The sequence below is a fragment of the Papaver somniferum genome, unplaced genomic scaffold (genome assembly GCF_003573695.1).
Source record: "Papaver somniferum cultivar HN1 unplaced genomic scaffold, ASM357369v1 unplaced-scaffold_117, whole genome shotgun sequence".
NCBI lineage: Eukaryota > Viridiplantae > Streptophyta > Magnoliopsida > Ranunculales > Papaveraceae > Papaver > Papaver somniferum.
In genome coordinates this window covers 11,562,195-11,581,592 of record NW_020620714.1, presented here as the reverse complement: position 1 = coordinate 11,581,592, position 19,398 = coordinate 11,562,195, and the positions used below count along the sequence as shown (strand labels likewise).

The window sequence follows — 19,398 nt, the reverse complement described above, 5'->3', positions numbered from 1 at the left end:
AGGTTGAGAGGGAGGAGAAGACTCGAGTGTTTTGGGATGTAGGGAGTATTTGGTTGGGTATAGGTGCTTCGTGCTAGGGTGTGCGGCAAGTGTAGCGAGTTTGATGCACAGCGAGAGGGAAGTCATCGGATGACCAGATTTGGATTTAAATGAACGACGCGATGGGATGAAGCTTGGAGAGACCGTTGGATTGCGAGATACAACTAAGATGACGGCTCCAGATGGAGTTAGGTGCTTTAGTGTTTAGCAGGAGCTTCAGACTTCGATGCACGATGATGAAGCGACCATTGGATGATGAGATGGATCCAATCTGACGGCTACAAAAGAATGGGTTTGGGTTTTGGAGTTCTGGGCTTGGAAAATGGGTTTAGTTTTGGGAAATAAGTTTGGGCTTGGGATATGTTGAGCCCACTTCTTCTTTAAGAACAAATCTCTTCCTTATTAAGCCCACTTTCTAGCCTTTGGTCTTGCACACAATATTCTTCGCGGTTTCCTTGTGTAATTCTTCCCGGCTTTTCATCACTTTTCTGCTCAAGTCATCCAAACTTTATTTATTACCTAAAAATACAAAATTAATTAATAAAAATATTTATTCTTGAAAACAATGAAAATGCAGAATATGGGATAAAATGTAGAATTAATGCACAAAAGATGAGTTAAATGCCAACAAAAAGGGATAAATATATACAATATTTGGCACTCATCAGTACACGAGTTTGCACTCAAGCATACTAAAATTCATATAAGTGACAGAGCTCTACTCAGATAGTTTCTGTACATCATTACCGGAGTCAACCAATCACATGGAAAGATTAAGAAGATGGATGTAGAGAAAAACATAGATGGTTTTGATGTTGACTAAGGTGAACCTATCCTAATGGACTGAGATACCGGTCTGACTAATATCAACACAGCTGGCATATACAAAGGAACCAGCGGGTGATAATCCTAACTCTAGGTCTACACAACTGGCATATACAAGGGCTTCAATGGTCGACTTTATTGAATTTATTCCGTTTGGTCTGATGGTCTGGTCTCTCTTCTTCTTTTTTTTTTTTTTTTTTTTTTTTTTTTTTTTTATCTCAATCACTCTATTCTACCATGTTTTTTTTTTAAATTCTAACACCTGAGCTCTGTGCTTTTATAAATAGACTCTTTAGATGTTTCCATCTAATCAAATTGGTTCCTCAACTCCTATAACCAAGATGCTTCCATCCACTTAGATTGGTTAGTGTCATCCTTAATAAACATAAATTTCTAGGCTCTGGAGTTTATTTATTGCAACGAAAAAGTTTCTCCCGTACCCCCAACTTAAATATAACATTGTCCTCAATGTTCTAAAGATAAAATTAAAACCATATGAACAAGGAGAAACTGTTACCATTTGAAGCAAAAGAGTTAAGGAAAGATATTACCGTATTGTATGAGATTGGGTTACCTCCCAAGAATTGCTAAGTTTAAAGTCTTCAGCCAGACTAAGAAAGGATTAGTCACCTTATAGAATCATAAAGTAATAGCCGGAATAACTGCGGATCACCAAAACCAAATAGAGCTATCACAAGTAAAAGGAATATGCATCATGCCAAGAAAGTTAACAAATAAAGCACACCCTTGTCTAGTTTCCTGTTTAAGACAACTACATCTAGCTGTGGTTCAGGTTCAGGTTCTATAACTGGGTCTAGATAACATATTTTCCTGGGTTGCATTTCCTCAAAAGTTAGATCCGAATGTTCAGGTTCTAGAGTATTGAAAAACTCAAATAAAAACTTAGAAGCACATAATAATAACCTAAATAATTGCGGATCCTTAAAGTCAATCAAGTTTGACTTACACAACTGACCACAAAGAGAGTGGTGGTCTTCTTTAAACAAATATGTCGACCATAATCTACTAAAGTAATTAGGTTTAGTCTGGAAACTTAATATCTGACACATTTAAATTTCATAAGTTCCTACAATTGGAGAAAAAGTTTTTGGTGGGAAAACAAAGTCAATCGAGGTATCGTAGCCTGGGTTAACCACATCAACCAGAGGATGGGTTTCTAACAATTGAACTTCTTTCTGGACATCATTAGATTCAGGAAAACGTGTATGAAGATAATCTTATAAAATGGTTGAGGAATATATGTAAATTCCAAGTGAGGGACCTTTGTAAGAGTTAAAGCACATGGAGAATAAAAATCACCCCCAAACTTAGAGTTTTCAGTGTCTCTATAAAGACTAGTCACAACTTCCCTAGTTTCAAAGTCATCGGATTCCTGAAAATAGTCAATTGATTCTTCTAAGTCAGGTACATCCTCACTCATCTCTACGATTTCATTTTGTTTTTCTAAGACTAATGTTTCTAAATCGCTAGACTCGAAAAAAATATTCTCAGAATAAACCCGCTCCTCTAAACTATCATCGCCTTCGTAGTCAAAAAGAAATACTACATCATCTAAGGAAGTCTTATCTTTAGTCAAATCCTCGTCCTTTTGAATAGGTGAATAATTATTAAAATTATTTGGATTTGAACTAGAAATAATATTATCATTATAAAGCTCAGTTGGAGTAACAAATTCCTGATCACTATGCCTAAATATTTCAGATTCTTCATCAGGACTATCCTCATCATAATCATAATAACATGAAAATGGTTGAACCAATTCTATCCTTGTCATCTTGATTATGTAAATAAAAATTTTCCTCACTTTCAAGGTTGATTTTTGAAGCAATGTATTGGCAATTCAGTGTAATTCGAGCAATTCTTTCTTCCGTCTCTAACTCAAGCCTACGTGTTGACTCAGTAAACTCACGTGTTGACTCAGTTAACTTACATGTTGACTCATCTAACTTCCTGAGGTTATCTTCTAAAGAAGGTTCACTCATTGTTACAGTTCTTTCGTCTATAACTAAGTCATCTGTGTCCGCTTACTTATGTGTCGACTCATGTAACTTACGTGTTGACTCAAGTATCTTACGTGCCTCATCTAGAGAAGATGAATTATAGGAATTTTGCTCGTATGACCGGTATTCATGTGAATAGTAATTGGGCTCACCATGGTATGAGCCATAATCTTCAAAAGGTTGGCATTCCCAACCATTATTCACACTATGGTCAAAGTAATGTCCATTTTGAAAATCAGTCGGATATTCGTTGTATTGGCTATTGTAATACAAGTTCGACATTCTCAACACAAATAAACCCACTGACAGGGAATTCGTCGGTGGATAGAGCCTTACCTCCCGTACCAGACGGGCGATGAACCGTCGAAGTCGACTCAGGCCACCGAATCCAATGTCAGTGTACGAACCCGAGGGGCCGAGACGGTATTGTAACCGTCGTACTTCCCTGCAACAGTTTTATTTAAATGAACCATTCCTTAGGGTTTTTAAAAATAATAATGTCCAGTGTCCAAATATAAAGTCCAAAAAATGTCGAAAAAAAAGAAGAAAAAAAAATACAGCAATAAAATCCTAATTACAGTTTCTAAAAATAAAATAAAATATCTATGTACAAAAATCTTCTTCTTCACTCCTTTTGGATTCCTCTTTTCTTTCCTTCTTTGGCTTCGCTTTTGTTTTCAGCACTTTCTCCCTTTTTCTTTAGCTCAACTCCAAATCTGAAAACAAACAAGAAATACCAAAAGGCGTAAAAAAGAACAAAAAAAAAAAAAAAAAAAACTAAAAGCAAATCTATACACAAGTCCGCGACGGCGGCGCCAAAAATTTATCGAATTTTATATAGTGGTAAATAGAGTTGTCGTTCACTCGGACTTGATGAGATTGACTTTAAGAATTAATAAACTAAAATAAAAGAAAAATATATACAAAATATTGTCACAAGATGAAGAGAGTTACTGGACTAGGATTTCGTCGAATTCATAACATAGGGTTCGATTTATTTATTCTCAACAATTAAAGCTCAATAAATAAAATTAACATGGACTCTGATTTTTCCAAGGTAGATTCTCAAAAGATTAGTTGTAAATCTTAAGCATGATGTATCAAAACATTTAAGCTAAGCATACCTCATCAAATTAAATGACAACCAATTAATTCAAATCATATTTCAATTAAAATTAATGCAAAAGTCTTAAAAGAATTAAATAATTTTACCTATGTATGAAATTCGTCTTCCTCCGTCGTCGCAGTGTTGGGGATTAGCTCATCACGTCGAAAACACACTTAAAATATTTATTCATGGCCCAAAAAGTGGTTTACAAATGATGAAAATGTGAGAAAATTATTAAAGCAGTGATTTTCTTTTCTCTCCAAAACCCCCCCAAATGTGCTCTCTAGCTCTCTATTTATACACACAAATACACATCACTCAAGTATATTCTTCCATAACTCCAAAATCTTCTTCTTTTTAATTAAAAATATCTTCAAGAATTTTTCCTTCTCTTTATTCTGTATATGTCTTTACTAAACCCATATCTTCTTTAATTCGCAGAATAAAATCCAAGATAAAATCTTCTAAGGATATCTTTCTTGTTTAATACAAGATAACTTCCTTTTTCTTCAAAACTTCATGTTTGTATGGCAAGAAGATTTCTTATCTTAAAGATAATAAATCCTTTACCGTTGAAACCAAATTTCCCGCCAATTTTTCTTTTCAAATCAAGAAACAATATGGAGCCCCCTTAACCAGTAATGGGGTGCGATTAGCAGTTGGCTCCTTGGGGTGCCCCTTGTCAGTTAGGTGCCCCTTATCCAAAACTGAGAGTCCGAATAACATGTGTCCTTCGGGTGCATATACCAACTTTTCGAGCCGAATTTTCCAAAAATGTTTATTTTCCAAAAATACCTACAAACACATAAAACACCATAATAAGTAGAAAATCGAGTACCAACAATACTGAAAATTGAGGACAATTCGGTCACAAAAATGTGTCTATCATTGGTAAGAAGTTTATTGAGGACCGAGGTAAAGGGACCTTCAAGTTACAGTAGGAGGCGACATTCAATGAGTCATTGTAATTTCTCAGACCTTGGGTTCCTTGATTATTTACTGTTTTTTGGTTATGTTATTTCTGAGCTGAAGTAGTGATAACTTGCTGCTGTAGAATCTTTTGTTGTGATGGGTAATGTTGTAATGGAGGATAAGGCTACTCTAATATATACTTTGTTGCATGCTTGTTGTGTTTCTAGCAAATATCCATCAACACTAATCACTGTATAGAAAAATTACAACTATTACATTCACGTGTTATTTGATGCAATTGCATTCGGCACTTAATTATATTTGCAGCCACTTTGTTCTAACTCACGTGCAATTTGAGTGATTAGCATGGACTATTCATTAGATACATGATACATCGTATCACCTTTAGCGTTGTTCCGGGGATGCTTTTCCTAGTTATGTTGCCATGCCAGTGTAGCTAATTTCAAGACTCCAATGATGCATTGATATCAATTAGCCTATTAGGACCTTTGTATCAGTTCCTAGTATTTAGCAATTGAAAGAAATATTCATTGGTTCCTACTTCCCATGTAATTTGTTATAAACAGGACACTTTGTCGATCTTGGTATTATATGGCTTGTTATTTGGTACTTAATTGGGGATTTTTGATCCCATAGATTTGAATACCACCTTTCCAGAAATTGGTGAAAGAGCACTATATGGAGAGCTACATCCAATTCTTCTGTTTGGAGGGATGGAGGTGGCTTTAGTTTCATTAGTACAATTAAACTTCACAATTACTAAGTTTATTCCTTAGCCACAAAAAGCAGACATTGACTTTAATTTGACTGAGAAAATTATTCTTCAATGCAGGGGATATTGAGTCTATGCCATTTATCGCACTTTGTTGCTCATTTTGATACTTCGGCTCACTTGCTTTAGTTTTACCAGTTCAGCTCAGCTATTTCTCCACTTGCGTTAGCTTAACTTTAATACTTCTTTGATGGTTGGGCAACAATTTTTTGATGTCGAAACTGGTGGGAGCACAGATAAGTCGTATGTATGCTAGATCATAGTGTTACTTGTAATAAAGTGTGGCAAACCTATCTCTTTTTTTAGTGCCTTCAAAAAAATTATATTTATTGATCTGTAGAATGCGTGCTAGCTCTGGTGTGTGATTCTGATGATGACAGGGATTAGGTTTTTCAATCTCACAGGCCCGATTATTTTCAAATGTATTATTGATTTACATTTAGAAATTATTTGTGTCATGAAATCTTCTGATTCACTCTTTTAACTTCAACCTTCTCCTTTATTTGCAGATGCAGCATCAATTAGTTGGCATCTAATCATGTGGCTCAAAGATTCAATGTTTTTGATCCCAAGGAAGTTGACACTGAAACTGTAATGCTATTCGGTATCCAAAATGGCGTGTCTATTGGACTTCTTGGGTTCAATTACATTGGATTCTACCAGGTTAACTATTTTGATTTATATTATGATCATTTTTGAGAAAATCTGATTAGTTTAGTTTGGTTTCAGTATTGAAAATTTAATCCGAATGAAATGACTTTTCTGAGCAGATGACAAAACTTGCAATAATACCCTTCACAGTATTGTTGGAAACCCTGTCCCTTAACAAGGTGAGTTTGTGTGGGGATTGTCTGGAGATTTGAAACAACATAGTTTAATTTTTTTTTCAAGTTAGTATAGGAAATTGCATTTGTTTTGTCAAACTCTGTCTCAACCATAGACTGTCAAAGTTTATATTTACGTAATCCACGCATAGTAATTAACCCAAGATGTTTGTCTAAGTTCATGGTTGAGTATACGTACATTAGCTCCATTTATTTTCTTACGTTTGTTTAAGAACATGCACTTGTTATTTCTCTACATAAAGGATCTTCGAGTAGTTGAAAATGTAGAATGAATCAATGATTGGTGGGTATTTTACTTTTACACACTTCTAGTTGAAACCGTGGAATGAATCAAGTTGTTCAGAATACTTAAAAGAGTAATCCCTTAGCATAACCTAGCATCTCTTGTATTAGTCTTACACAATCCTTATATCAGTCTTAAGAGTTTATAAGCAGTGACTAATTCCTTTGGGGATGATTACTAATAAGTGCTTAAATGCATTGCTACGGGTTCAAGCTGATCTTGTCGTTGCATGTTCTTGTGGAATTCCAAGACATATTGTTACACCATATATGTTCACTTGCTTGCTTCCTTCTTTTATTTAGGAGCTTATTGAATAACAACATAAGCAGGTATTGTTGTGTATACCACACTTGTGTAGGTCAAGTTATGTTTGGTGAATGAATTGCACATTGCTTTTTATATCATCTTTGAATAGTCCTTTCGTATCACGTTGAAATTAGTTTGTAAATTAATTCCCTAGCTTATTCTGCTGCAGGTATGCATGCGGTTCTGAGTTAGGCGGATCAGTTCATCTTCAGTTGCACTTATCTTTAAGAAAACTTAGAACATGTATTGGTGTTAATTAAGGTTTTGTATAAATGTTTTTGGTGACTCTGAACCTAAGTGTCTATTGAAATCAGCTATGCTTCGTGTGTTGTCCAAATACAAATAATGGGTTCAAATTTTAATGGAATGCTAAAATGTTTTCAAATTAAGAATTCAGGTTGTATTTGAATTTATTTGAATGAAAATTCAATTTTAGATTTTTTTTCGCTGCAAATATATTTTGATTCCAGTTTAAGATTCAGGTGAATCAGTTCTGGATTCAGCTGAATCGATTATTTTTTTTTATAAAATATGATCCAGTAAAATGACTGCTTCTACCAGTATTATTGTTAGAAGGAAGACATAATTCAAAAGATTCTAAGGCTCCCAGGCGCAGCCGTTTTGGGAAATAAGACTACAATGTTAGGGCTCCCGTAAGCAGTCCTGTTTCATGGTTTTAAGTGCTTTATTGGCGGACTTTTTTTTTTTGCATTTTCCACTAGTGTATTCAGCAGCAGTGGTGAAATTGCAGAGTGTTTCAACTGTTCTAGGAGGTGGTGGTAGAGGAGGTGCATGTTATAGATGAGGATTTGGAGCCAATGGTGGTGTTTTCAATTTCAAGTTATATCAAATTTTATTCTCTATGGAGAAATTATCAGATTCAGTATTTAACTCAGACTTCTCTATGTTACATAATCTATACCTCATTTGGTTTTTGAGGTTTGTGGAGGGACTATTTGTTTGATATATATTTGGGTAAGAATACAACCAAGTAAGATGATTTTCCGGAAGTGAGTTGATTCATGCTTTCTGATTTTAACATCACTTTATTTGCTTTACTTTTGAGCATTTTTTTGTAAAATAGATGTACTCTGCCTACACATATATGATATCTTATTTGGTGCCGTATTGATGTGTATGGTTAGTTAGAAACTCAGAATTCATGCGTCAAGTGTATGAATCGTTTTATGTTTGTCTTAGTGAAATTCTTAATACGAAGTATTTCCTCTGATTCATATGTCGCAATGGTGGTGTAGGTACAGGTTTCAGATGAGTATTTTTGGAGTTTGTGGTGGTTCTGGTGCTGATTATGATATGGGAGTTGGAGATAGGGTGATTCGTTGAAATACTGAAGTCAAATTTGTATCTCTAAGAGTTATCTTATTCTCTATTTTTTTTATAGATTAATTGATCAACTGTTTGTTTGCACCTATCATTTTCACTTAAAGATCTTATGTCATGAATCGTTTATCAACTATACACTAGTTAATGATGTTGTGCTGCAATTTGTGGTTTGTTTGCTTATTTCATGTTATCTCTATTGTACTAATGTAATTGCAATTCAATGCTTCAGGACATTGAGAAAGAGAAGTTGGAGAAGCTTGCATGCAAGGTATGGTTGCTTTTCATCCTATTATGTTAATCAATTGAACAACATTATGCTATTATAATAATAAACTCTTGCACAAAGTATAATTAGAGTATACTAGTTATTATTATTAGAATTCTTAGCTACACATCTGATCCATATATTTCCTATAGTATAAAATGAAACATTCGGCTCATCCGTAGTCGCCTGCCATGTGTAACTCTTAAATACACATACTACATGCATGTGTAAATTCTAATTACACAAGCCAGATACATGTGTGATTCGTAGTTATACAAGCTAGATGCATTTGTAATTCTTAGTTACACATGCTAAGATTAATAGACCTTACCCCAAACAATTACACATGTCAGGTATACAACTTTATATGTTTTGTGGTGTTGGAATCCATGGTGTTCTAATATCTTTTGTTAAATGTGTTTCCAAATAACAGATTGCAAATTCGTCAGGAGCTAACTAGTGGTCTTGGTGTTGGTGGTAATCCTGATTTTGGTATGAATGCTTCTTAAGAAAGTAGAGAAGGAATAAAAGAGGCACTTTGGTTCTGAGATCATATTTTTAATGGTAAGTTTAACTTACTTTCTTAAATTTTTTTTTTATTTGGGTATGATTATTTACACTGCAAATGATCAAAATGTATCGCACAAAATGAATCGTACAACCTCATTACATGGGTACCATGCTTGAAGGTATGAAGATGAGCACAAGCTTGCAGGGTTTTAGGCTACTTGCCTTCCTTTTACTTACCGTAAAAGGCAAGATGCATGAACTATTTGACAAGAATCAGGTGTTCTTTTTGCAATATTGATGTGCTAGCACAAGGTTCGTATCTTAACCTTGTTGTAGTAATCAAAAGTTTCATTTTTCAGGCAATGAAAGATGTAGTTTCATTTAAATTACTCTCATTTAAAAAACTATAGTTTTCTGAATATTGAATTAATGTTTAGGTTTATACAAAATACTAAATTAGTGACAAGCTATGGTATATGAAGCGTATTTTTTTTTATATTTTGTTAGACATATAAGGAGATACACCAACTAGTAATTTGTCTGCCAGGCCAGTTACCTGTATTTTACATATTGGTTACATTTAAAATAGTGTCCCTCTATCCTGCATGAACGTGTAACTTCGGCGTAAACATGTCACATGCATGTGTAACTTCCAGATACATATGTCATATGCATGTGTAACTTCCAGATACATATGTCATATGCATGTGTAACGTCTGATTACACATCTATCTTCCTAGTATTATTTCTTGCAAGGAAGTAAAATTAGTGAAAGGATTATGATTAGCGGAGATGGATGAAGTAAAAATTATAGAAGAAACATTTATCTTCCTAATCATGTGTTCCACGTATGTGCAGGCATTATGATTCGGCGTTCGCTTTTCTTACGACTACATCATATTGATGAAGAAAAGAGTACGGAGAATTCCTCCACCTTCAAAGAAATAAATATACCGATGTCGGTAACTATTGTTTTTCAGTCTTTATGATTTTAATTATTTTCTGGTCATCATTGTAACTAATTCTGCTGTTTGGCATGCAAAAGTTTCCTCGTTAAGCATTTGATTCTATAGAATTTAAATATAATTTGTACAACTGTCCCAATTTGATAAATTTAATCTAACATGCTTATCTGTTATATTTATGTAGCTTCTCTGAGACAGGAGATCAAGGATGACACAGATAGAGTGACAAGGCGCTCCAAAGCTATCTCCACCGTTTCAATTCAACTCAGTATCTATTCTCCGAATGGTAAGATGACTTTACAAAATTCGCATGTATGCCTATTATAAGGGATATGACCTTATAAGTTTACCAACCCCCCTTGCATTTAATCTCTTTGTATGATAACCCCCCCTTGCATTCAATCTCTTTGTATAATAGAAGTATGAGTTATATGGATGTGTAACTGCATATTACACAAGCCATATGGATGTGTAACTTCTTATTATACAAGCCATTGTATGTACTCTATAATCATAATCATCTGCTGATGCCGCTACTAGTCATTTATTTTATTCATAGTCCTTGGTTTTCATGTATTGTAATTACAAATCTTCGGTATAACTCAGGCTTTTTCTCTTTGCTCTGTGTAGATGATATATTATATTAGTCATGATGTTACATGGAGTTATATGGTGTCTGAAGATCGGTAATAACAAGGAAATATATTCAGTACCATGGTTGTCCTTGAAATACAAGTGGTCTTCTAGTTGGGTTGTTTTCATAGTGTTGTTATGGAGGCAGCAGCAAAAACTTTCGTATGTGATCTTATGATGGTTGGATAGGTAGTAGCTTTGAGTGTTTTCAGATTACAGAATGGTTGGATAGGTAGTAGGTTTGAGTGTCTCCAGTGACACTAAGATCTCTGTTGATTCTTTGTCACCTTCATGTGAGCCTATTTGTTGTTTAATAGCAAACCACCATTCTGAGGTTGTTCAGTTATAGGTTTGAGTTCTTATACTTCAGCTAAGCCTTTTTGTTGTTTAATTTTGTTTTTCAGGTAACTTTTTTGATGCTCAAAAATAACAATGAGGTTATTCAGTTATAGAGTTAAGTTCAAAAATAACAATGAGGTTCAATTATAGGTTTAAGTTCTTATACTTCAGCTAAGCCTTTTTGTTGTTTAATTTTGTTTTTCAGGTAACTTTTCGTGCTAAAATTGGTAAAGCAAATAGGAACGCAAGGTTGTTCAAGATACTGCAGCACAACTCTGGGAGGTAAAAACTAAACTCCAAGAACTTTGATTTATCTCTCAATTCTCAACATTCTGTGAATATCTGTAACTCTTGGTTACATGAGGAAAATGCACGTGAACTCTTAGTTACCCTAGGAAAATGCATGTGTAACTACCAATTACACTAGGAAGATGTTGATGATTTTTCTAGATTCAATGTGAAATCGAATGCGACTCTTGTTAAAAAGAAAGAAGAAATAGAACTAGAACCAGAAGTAGTGGTGGTTTTTGGTGCTGAATTCCAATATGAATGTGTAACTTCTAGTTACACTAGTCGGATACATGTGTAACTGATAGTTATACTAGCCAGATGTATGTGAAACTGAATATACATTGTTGCATGTACTGTTCATTCAATCTTATAAAAACTGATTGTTTGTTGTTATATTTCAGGTTGCCGATAACCTCATAAAAGCTAATTTCTTATGCCGATAACTTCATACTAGAGTTGACGCTGATTATACAAGTCAACTGCATGTGTAACTCACAATTACACTAGATAAATGCATATGTAACTTTCATTTACACGAGACAAATGTGTGTGTAACTCCTAATTACACATGTTAAGAGATTATTGCAATTTAATAATTTTGAAAATATTTTTTTAGTAATTTTGGGTTTAAATTTAAATTTTATTTAATTAGGAACTTGATAATATGCATAAGGGTATGGGCGTCTTTTAATAATTCGGTGCCTAAATTTAAACTTCTTTTAATTAAGGGCTTGATATTATGGGTAACCCATGGATGGGACCTTAGCCTAATTTTCCCATAGGGTACCGACAATTAGGGCTGCACAACGGGTAGGGTGGGTAGGATGTGGCCTATACCCTCCACCCTACCCGTTTACTGGCGGTTAAGAAAAATTTTACCCGCCACCCTACCCGCCATTAAACGGGTAAGATCCTACCCAACCCATTCTCTGGCGGGTCGGGTAGGGTAGGGTGGCGGGTATAACCGTTTACTACCACCAACACAACCTCCAATTCCAGTTCATCAGCAACTGCACCACCTCTTCATACCCTGTAGTTTCTCAACTGACACAAATTCATAGATTCCTTCATTCCAGTTACAATTCAATTCCATTCATCTGCACAAAACAAACTTCCTCACTGCAGTCTGGCATTCAATTACCACAGACCCCAAAGCAAAAAAATATGTAGCAAACCTAGGTAATACTCAGCTCAACCACTACAGCTCAGCATAGCTCTGTGAGTTTCTCAGCATCAGAATATCTCCATTCCATTTCAGCAGTCACACTCAACACCCCAGGCCCTTTGCATTCCAGTCAACAATGCCTTATCTACCACCTGATCTGACTTCCATAAGACATCACCTCCTGCAACAACATTTTCCCACCATATCAGCTACCTAATTCTTCAACCCAATTAGCTTCACCATAGAACAATTGGTAGCAGCACAATTCTTCTTCCATGTAGCTCCAAGCACCATCTTATGGGTAAAAAAAAACAACAGTGGACAGTCTCAAACTGGTTTCTGTTCATTTCATTTAAGGAACTCATATGCTTCAAATTTTTTTCTTTTGAAGGAACTCATCACTTGTTGGTCTGACATCCTTATGCTTATGCTCGTCTCTTTAGATTCTAAGATTTAGATTCAGGAATATACATATGGTTATACTATATTGTAAGAAACTGAAAACAGCAGAGACTTGACAAATGTAGGAGAATCAACGTAGGAAAGTTGTATACCTGACTCTAAGACGTCATCCTCCTTCTCTTCATCTCCAAATGTAGATGAATCCATATCAATCGGTGTCCTTAACCAGTTTTGTAGGAGAATCAATGCTTCCACAGTTCGGGGTTTTAAAGAACTTCGGAAATGACCAAGTATTCGCTTTCCAGTACTGAAAGCAGATTCACTTGCAACTGAAGAGACGGGAATAGCAAGTATATCTCTTGCTATAAGTGATAGAATATCAAATCTTGCAGCATTGCTTTTCCACCAAGTGAGTATATCAAACTTCGAACCATTTTTGTTGTCTTTTGTTGGTGAGTAAATCTGTTCCGATAAGTATCTTTCCACCTCTGATTTGTCAACATCCTCCGTTATAGATAACTGGGTTTTACGTTCTTCTCTATGAGCCTTATGTCTTCTCTTTCTATGTGACGTAGAACTAGAACTACAACTCTCTTGACTAGGACTACCACCAGTATCACCTACGGACTCCGACGAGGCTAACACACTTCCTACACCTATATATTCTTCCTTATAAGCTGTGAATAATTCATTAAAATCCTTTTTCACTTCATCTAACCAATTGTTTACCAATCTTTGTTTCATCCAAGGAATATCATGCACAATCAGGTCTTCTAGTATTACTTGCAGTCCACGTTCTTTTTCTCTTGGGTCAAGAAGCACAACAATAAACAATAAAGGATTCATGTTCTTATGCTCACCCCAATGCTTGTTGTATTTAAGTAACATCTCACTGAAATTGTTCGAAACATTAAAACTTTTTACATTTAAAGACATGGGTTTTAGCTAGAAGTCATGAATTAATGAAAATCTATACAACCATGAAGAGACAATTTATCAATCAGTTAACATATGACCTGAGTTTTTAAATCCCATTCAATTGCCTTTTTGCTCCCATCCCTAACAGAATCCTATTGAAACTCGTCCTCCATGTGGAACAAACTAAATTTCTATGAGCAATTCATCAGTCAGTTAACATGCATGTTAATTTCTCAACTAATTCCTAAATCATATTACTCAACTGATTACTCATATGAAGAAAGTAGAGGAAAGCTCTTGGCAATCGTTGTAAACTCTAGTTAAAAACACTACGAAGTCATCAAACACTAGTTTTAACATGCCAAGAATTACTTGATTTCGGAGGTAAAAACAACAACATCAATAAATCGATTTCCGATCTGAAATTTCAGTTTTTGAGGAGTTTGAATAGTACCTGAAGATGGGGTTAGAGAAATGTGAAACCACTTAGAACCAAATTACTTATATGGAGATTAGACTTTTTTGATCTTCTTCTTCAATGGAGAATTTTGAATGGGGTTTTCACTTTTCATTTTCAGACGACAAAAAAAAGAGAGAGTAAATGGTTCGATTTGGGGTTGAGTTCTCTGAAGAAAAGATGAACAAAAGTGTGTTTATATTTTACCCCTGATATCTTTAAAAACAACGAAAAAATGTGCAGGAGAAAAAACAATGGAAGAGTTACTTGGTCTTTTCAATATATCATGCGGATAGACGGGTAGGGTAGAATAATTTCGAGCTTTACCATTCATCCTACCCATTTTACGGCGGATAAAAAATCTTTTAACCGTCACCCTACCCGCCAAATAGTGGGTAGGGTAGGATACGGTTAAAACATTGGCGGATAGGGTAGGATTGACGGGTATGGGTAGGGTATGTGCACCCCTACCGACAATCCATAAGGCATCATGAATCGTCTGAGCAGTAACCGTGGTTGTCACGGATCACCTTAGCCTAATCCATCAAGTTGTCACGGATCACCTCAACAATGGTTGTGCAATCAGTCAAGTAAGCATGATGACATGTCCACATGTCATGAATCATCACCCGAGGCAAAGTCCTCATCGACTAGATTTGGGCCCAAATTGTGCGAATTACAAGGCCCATTTTCAACCACTAGCATCCTCAGACCTAATCTGAGACCCTATAAAGCAAAAATCTACTCCTCCTTGTTCATCACTGCCTTCTGCTCTGGGTGTTCTCAGCGGTATCTCTGTAAACCCTAGCTATCATTTTCTTTTGTAATTTACATCTTAGTTTAGGATTTCAGTTGTTTCTTAGGATTTATGCTTCTTTTCTCTGTTTGTTGTGTGTTTAATTATAATGGATTGTGTGTGCAAGTCAGCTTCTTGTTTGGATCTTGAAAGAAATCTACGATTCAATCGATTATACCTTTTACAGGAACTTGCAATATTGAATCTTTCAGTATCACTCGCCTATTTTGATTCTTTTATCTGATTCTTCAGGCCCTTTAAATACTGATACATCTCATAAACATAAAATATCTTGATTTGTCATTAAATTTTTAGGGTTTGGTTTTCTGTGGTTGAATTTTAATGTTGCAAACGCACTCTGTCCCAAAACCGGTATAAAATCTGATTTTATCCGAATGTTATGAGGCAATTTCTACGTTTGCTAAACGAAATTCCTATTCGTGTTTGATTATTCTGTGAGATTTTGTAATCTCATTGATTACATGTTTGGAAAACATAATTGCGATTCATAGTGATAGAATTTGTTTTTTTTTTCTAAGATTTAGGGTTTGATTGATGAGCAGATGATGAAAGAAATATTATTAGTTCTGATTATTATGAAGTTATAACATATTCGAGCTTTTTAAAACTGATGCTCATTATTTGTTGCTCTACTCTTATGTACTCTTATGTATTCCTTAATTTAGTCTTTGCAATTTGTTTTTCTCTGAATTTTTTTTTTGAACACTGAATTTAGATATTCATTAACCAATTGACCGTGGACTCTCACATTTTGTTTGGTTATTCTAGGCTTAGTCAAGTGTTTAAACTTAATATGGTGTTTGACACGGTTACAAGTCTAGTATATAGCAGTGTACTCTTCCGTTGGAGGGTGAAGTTCATATCCACTGCTATCACCTGTACATATGTACCCTACACTTTTTTATTCTGTTTCTATGCTTTTAGTTATTGCCTGAGGTATCTGATGCTTTGACTAATTATAGCTGAGTGTCTCGTTTTGATGGCAAAAATTGAGAACGATTAAACAGGTCTTGCGACACAGGAGATTCAGAAATTGTCGTCCACTTGTTACTTAATCCCTGCTTACATTATAACACTATTCACTAATGTATTTAGTTTTTGTTTCTTACTGCGTTAAGTTTGGTTATGAAGACTATAGTGCTCTAGTCTCCAGACCTTTTGCATCTTCCAATTCTGCCTTTTAAAGCCGAGCAAAATGATGAGATTATGTATCTGAAATTTATGTTGAATCATCTACAAACCTAATGGTCTTCAAAGTTCTCTGATTGCTCTTAGTGAAAACATATGTATGTTACAGTGAATTAAATATGGTATCATGATCTTGTTTAGTTGATTTTGATTTGTTATGTATGATCTAGGGATGTTATCCTAATCAACTTTGACTTGAATATGATGATAGGTATTGTCGCCCCAGTCTTACATGCATCAATGATGCTAGATGGTGATTGACTACAATCTTGTCTGATTCAAATTAAACTACTTGTCCTTTTGAATATATTTTACATTTTTTTATATTTTGTCTCACATATTTTTGTTACACACATAATTGATGCTGTGTTATGGTTTTGAGAGAAATGAAGATTTGTTACCCATCTATTCTGTATAAGAATGATGACTATTTAACATGCAGTACCATCTGATCTCTCTTACAGCTATGTCATACTTTTCATGTGGCTAATCTTTATTTTTCCTGGATGAATTCCTAATTTAAGATTTCTTACCCAACTATTATCTCCTAGCTGAGTACTTCTGACCATGTTAATAAATCTTTGATCTAACTAACTTGTACATCCTTTCATGTGAGCATTGCATTTTTTCCTCTAGAGGAGTTTTCTAGCAGGTTAGAAGAGTTGAGCTCACACATGATATTGGTTTTTGAGTTAGACAAATCGATTTAACTTTGAAATTTTGTTCTTTTTTCTTATTATTAAGGTATTGGTTTTTTGAGTTAGACAAATCGAATTAACTTTGAAATTTTGTTCTTTTTTCTTATTATTAAGGAAGTATTGCATCTGTTTACCTACTTCTAATGTTATATTCATGGCATTTAGAAGATATAACTGATGCATAAATATAGGTTGGCTTACCAGCTCGCTGCAGAAACTATTTATATTTGCTTCCAGAGTCAAATGGTCCGACTTAAATTTCATTATATTTTCCCATCATATTGTTTCCTTGTTTTTTGAGATTTGAGAATGGCAAATGATGTAAACACAGTTTTATGCTTAACCCTGAAATATTATGTGGACTCAATCTCCGCTTATTATCTGATGCCATTGATTCAATTTCATGTGTTATGTTTAGCAGAAATCATGATTTTTTCGATAAGTAGATATATTGATCCCGTTTTTCTGATAATTGTGCTTTGTTAAGATCTTTAGAAAGGGCAAGTGATGAATAATTCTTATCCTACACACTGAATTTCAATTGTGTTGAATACAAACATCTCAAACTTACTTTCTGATGCCTTAAAAGTAAATCAAAGTTTCAGAATTTTAACAGTTTTATGTACTCAACTTTTTATGATTTGTTTTGCTACAAGGGATTGTCCTATTTCATGGGTGGGTTTTAGTGTGTTGTTTTGTAATCCACTCTAGTAGCCTTGATTTCTTTAATTTTTGTATTATTATTGGAATTGATGATTGAATTTGAAGCTTGAATCTTTAATGGATTAATAAATCTCTATGATGAGAAAAAGCAGACGGGCGGTCTGAAATGATGCCATGTTGACATGTCTGTAATCTCCACTTGTGGAATTTTTCTGAGGGTTTTTTAATCTACAACATGATTCTGAAATCGATTGTTCTCAATTTAGTTGTTTTTTCTAAGATTCTTTGATTTAAGCATTTTGCAATGATGAAGTAAGCTCCTTTATAACTATGTCTGGACATCTGAGATTTTTGTCTTTGATTAAACCAATGCTACTCTCTGAGCAAAGTTTTTGTTGAATCCATTCTAATTGTTTCTACTTCCATACTGATTTTGGTTTTCAAAGCGGTGATGACACTATTGTGGACTAGAGTTTCTGATTGGGGTTCTTCACCCTAGTTTGACGACAAACCCTTGGCTGTCTGAGCTTTTTTGCTCCGTAAATCTTTGTTTTTGCAATTTCTTGGAGAGTATTTTACCTGTTTTCATTAATTATAAAAAATTGCACGGGTTATCAGGTAGATCAACATTGTTCTTCTTGAGATGATGGCTTGCAGTGATGACACTATTGTGGACTAGAGTTTCTGATTGGGGTTCTTCACCCTAGTTTGACGACAAACCCTTGACTGTCTGAGCTTTTTTGCTCCATAAATCTTTGTTTTTGCAATTTCTTGGAGAGTATTTTACCTGTTTTCATTAATTATAAAAAATTGCACGGGTTATCAGGTAGATCAACATTGTTCTTCTTGAGATGATGGCTTGCAGTGATGACACTATTGTGGACTAGAGTTTCTGATTGGGGCTCTTCACCCTAATTTGATGACACACCCTTGGCTGTCTGAGCACTACTATTTTCATGAAGTTTTGTTTAATTGTGAAAAACTGCACCCATTACCAATTCGGGAAGATTGACATTGGTTCTTCTTGAGATAATGGCTTGGGTTGCGATATCTAATCTGTGGCCATTCTGATTCATGGGTTTTCAGTACCATGTTATCCGGGAAACTCCACATACATCCTTAAATTATAGTGCCATTAGAATGTGGTTTTCTTTTGCAGCTCAACAGTTTACTGGAGATCCCTCAATTTTTCCTGAACATTACCAAAAATGTTCACTGATGCCTAGTGGGAGTCGTAGGGTGTTAAATTTAACTTGGAGTTCAGCTTGTTGTGGGCAGGAGGTTGGCAGTTGGGTTTCATATTATATAGTTACTCTCACTTTAAATTTGAACACCCTGCAAAGTTGGATTTTCTTCATTGCCCTGCTATCACTTGTACATATTGGTTGCTGAGCCTAACCAATTAAAGAATTTTAGAATTCTTTAATTCAGGTAAATCAGACAAGGATGAATTATGGATGAGAAATATGTAGTTCCAGCTTGTATAATGAGTAATAAAATTGCTTTCCGGTAAAAGAAAGGAGAGAAATCAAGAGATTCATTGCTATCTCAATGTCGGAGATACATTTTCTTACCGTCTCACTGTAGTGCAAAAACTAGATACATTTTCTT

At 34.8% G+C, this 19,398-nt stretch overlaps 10 non-coding genes across 10 annotated transcripts; all 10 read left to right on the top strand.

Annotated features, from left to right (window-relative positions):
- Window positions 1-15,774: 15,774 nt before the first annotated feature.
- Window positions 15,775-15,855, top strand: LOC113330294. The gene has a single exon (XR_003350160.1). It is a non-coding gene; the product is annotated as a small nucleolar RNA SNORD36 (small nucleolar RNA).
- A 572-nt stretch (window positions 15,856-16,427) lies between these two features.
- LOC113330277 lies at window positions 16,428-16,508 on the top strand. Its single transcript, XR_003350146.1, has one exon. It is a non-coding gene; the product is annotated as a small nucleolar RNA R160 (small nucleolar RNA).
- Window positions 16,509-16,623: 115 nt separating this feature from the next.
- On the top strand, window positions 16,624-16,706 carry LOC113330288. Its single transcript, XR_003350157.1, has one exon. It is a non-coding gene; the product is annotated as a small nucleolar RNA U31b (small nucleolar RNA).
- A 99-nt stretch (window positions 16,707-16,805) lies between these two features.
- LOC113330274 lies at window positions 16,806-16,884 on the top strand. The gene has a single exon (XR_003350144.1). It is a non-coding gene; the product is annotated as a small nucleolar RNA Z195/SNORD33/SNORD32 family (small nucleolar RNA).
- Window positions 16,885-17,432: 548 nt separating this feature from the next.
- LOC113330279 lies at window positions 17,433-17,516 on the top strand. The gene has a single exon (XR_003350148.1). It is a non-coding gene; the product is annotated as a small nucleolar RNA R16 (small nucleolar RNA).
- A 104-nt stretch (window positions 17,517-17,620) lies between these two features.
- On the top strand, window positions 17,621-17,709 carry LOC113330280. The gene has a single exon (XR_003350149.1). It is a non-coding gene; the product is annotated as a small nucleolar RNA R16 (small nucleolar RNA).
- Window positions 17,710-18,226: 517 nt separating this feature from the next.
- LOC113330281 lies at window positions 18,227-18,321 on the top strand. Its single transcript, XR_003350150.1, has one exon. It is a non-coding gene; the product is annotated as a small nucleolar RNA Z157/R69/R10 (small nucleolar RNA).
- Window positions 18,322-18,434: 113 nt separating this feature from the next.
- LOC113330284 lies at window positions 18,435-18,529 on the top strand. Its single transcript, XR_003350153.1, has one exon. It is a non-coding gene; the product is annotated as a small nucleolar RNA Z157/R69/R10 (small nucleolar RNA).
- Window positions 18,530-18,642: 113 nt separating this feature from the next.
- On the top strand, window positions 18,643-18,737 carry LOC113330283. Its single transcript, XR_003350152.1, has one exon. It is a non-coding gene; the product is annotated as a small nucleolar RNA Z157/R69/R10 (small nucleolar RNA).
- Window positions 18,738-18,780: 43 nt separating this feature from the next.
- On the top strand, window positions 18,781-18,906 carry LOC113330287. The gene has a single exon (XR_003350156.1). It is a non-coding gene; the product is annotated as a small nucleolar RNA snoR80 (small nucleolar RNA).
- The last annotated feature ends 492 nt before the right edge of the window (window positions 18,907-19,398 follow it).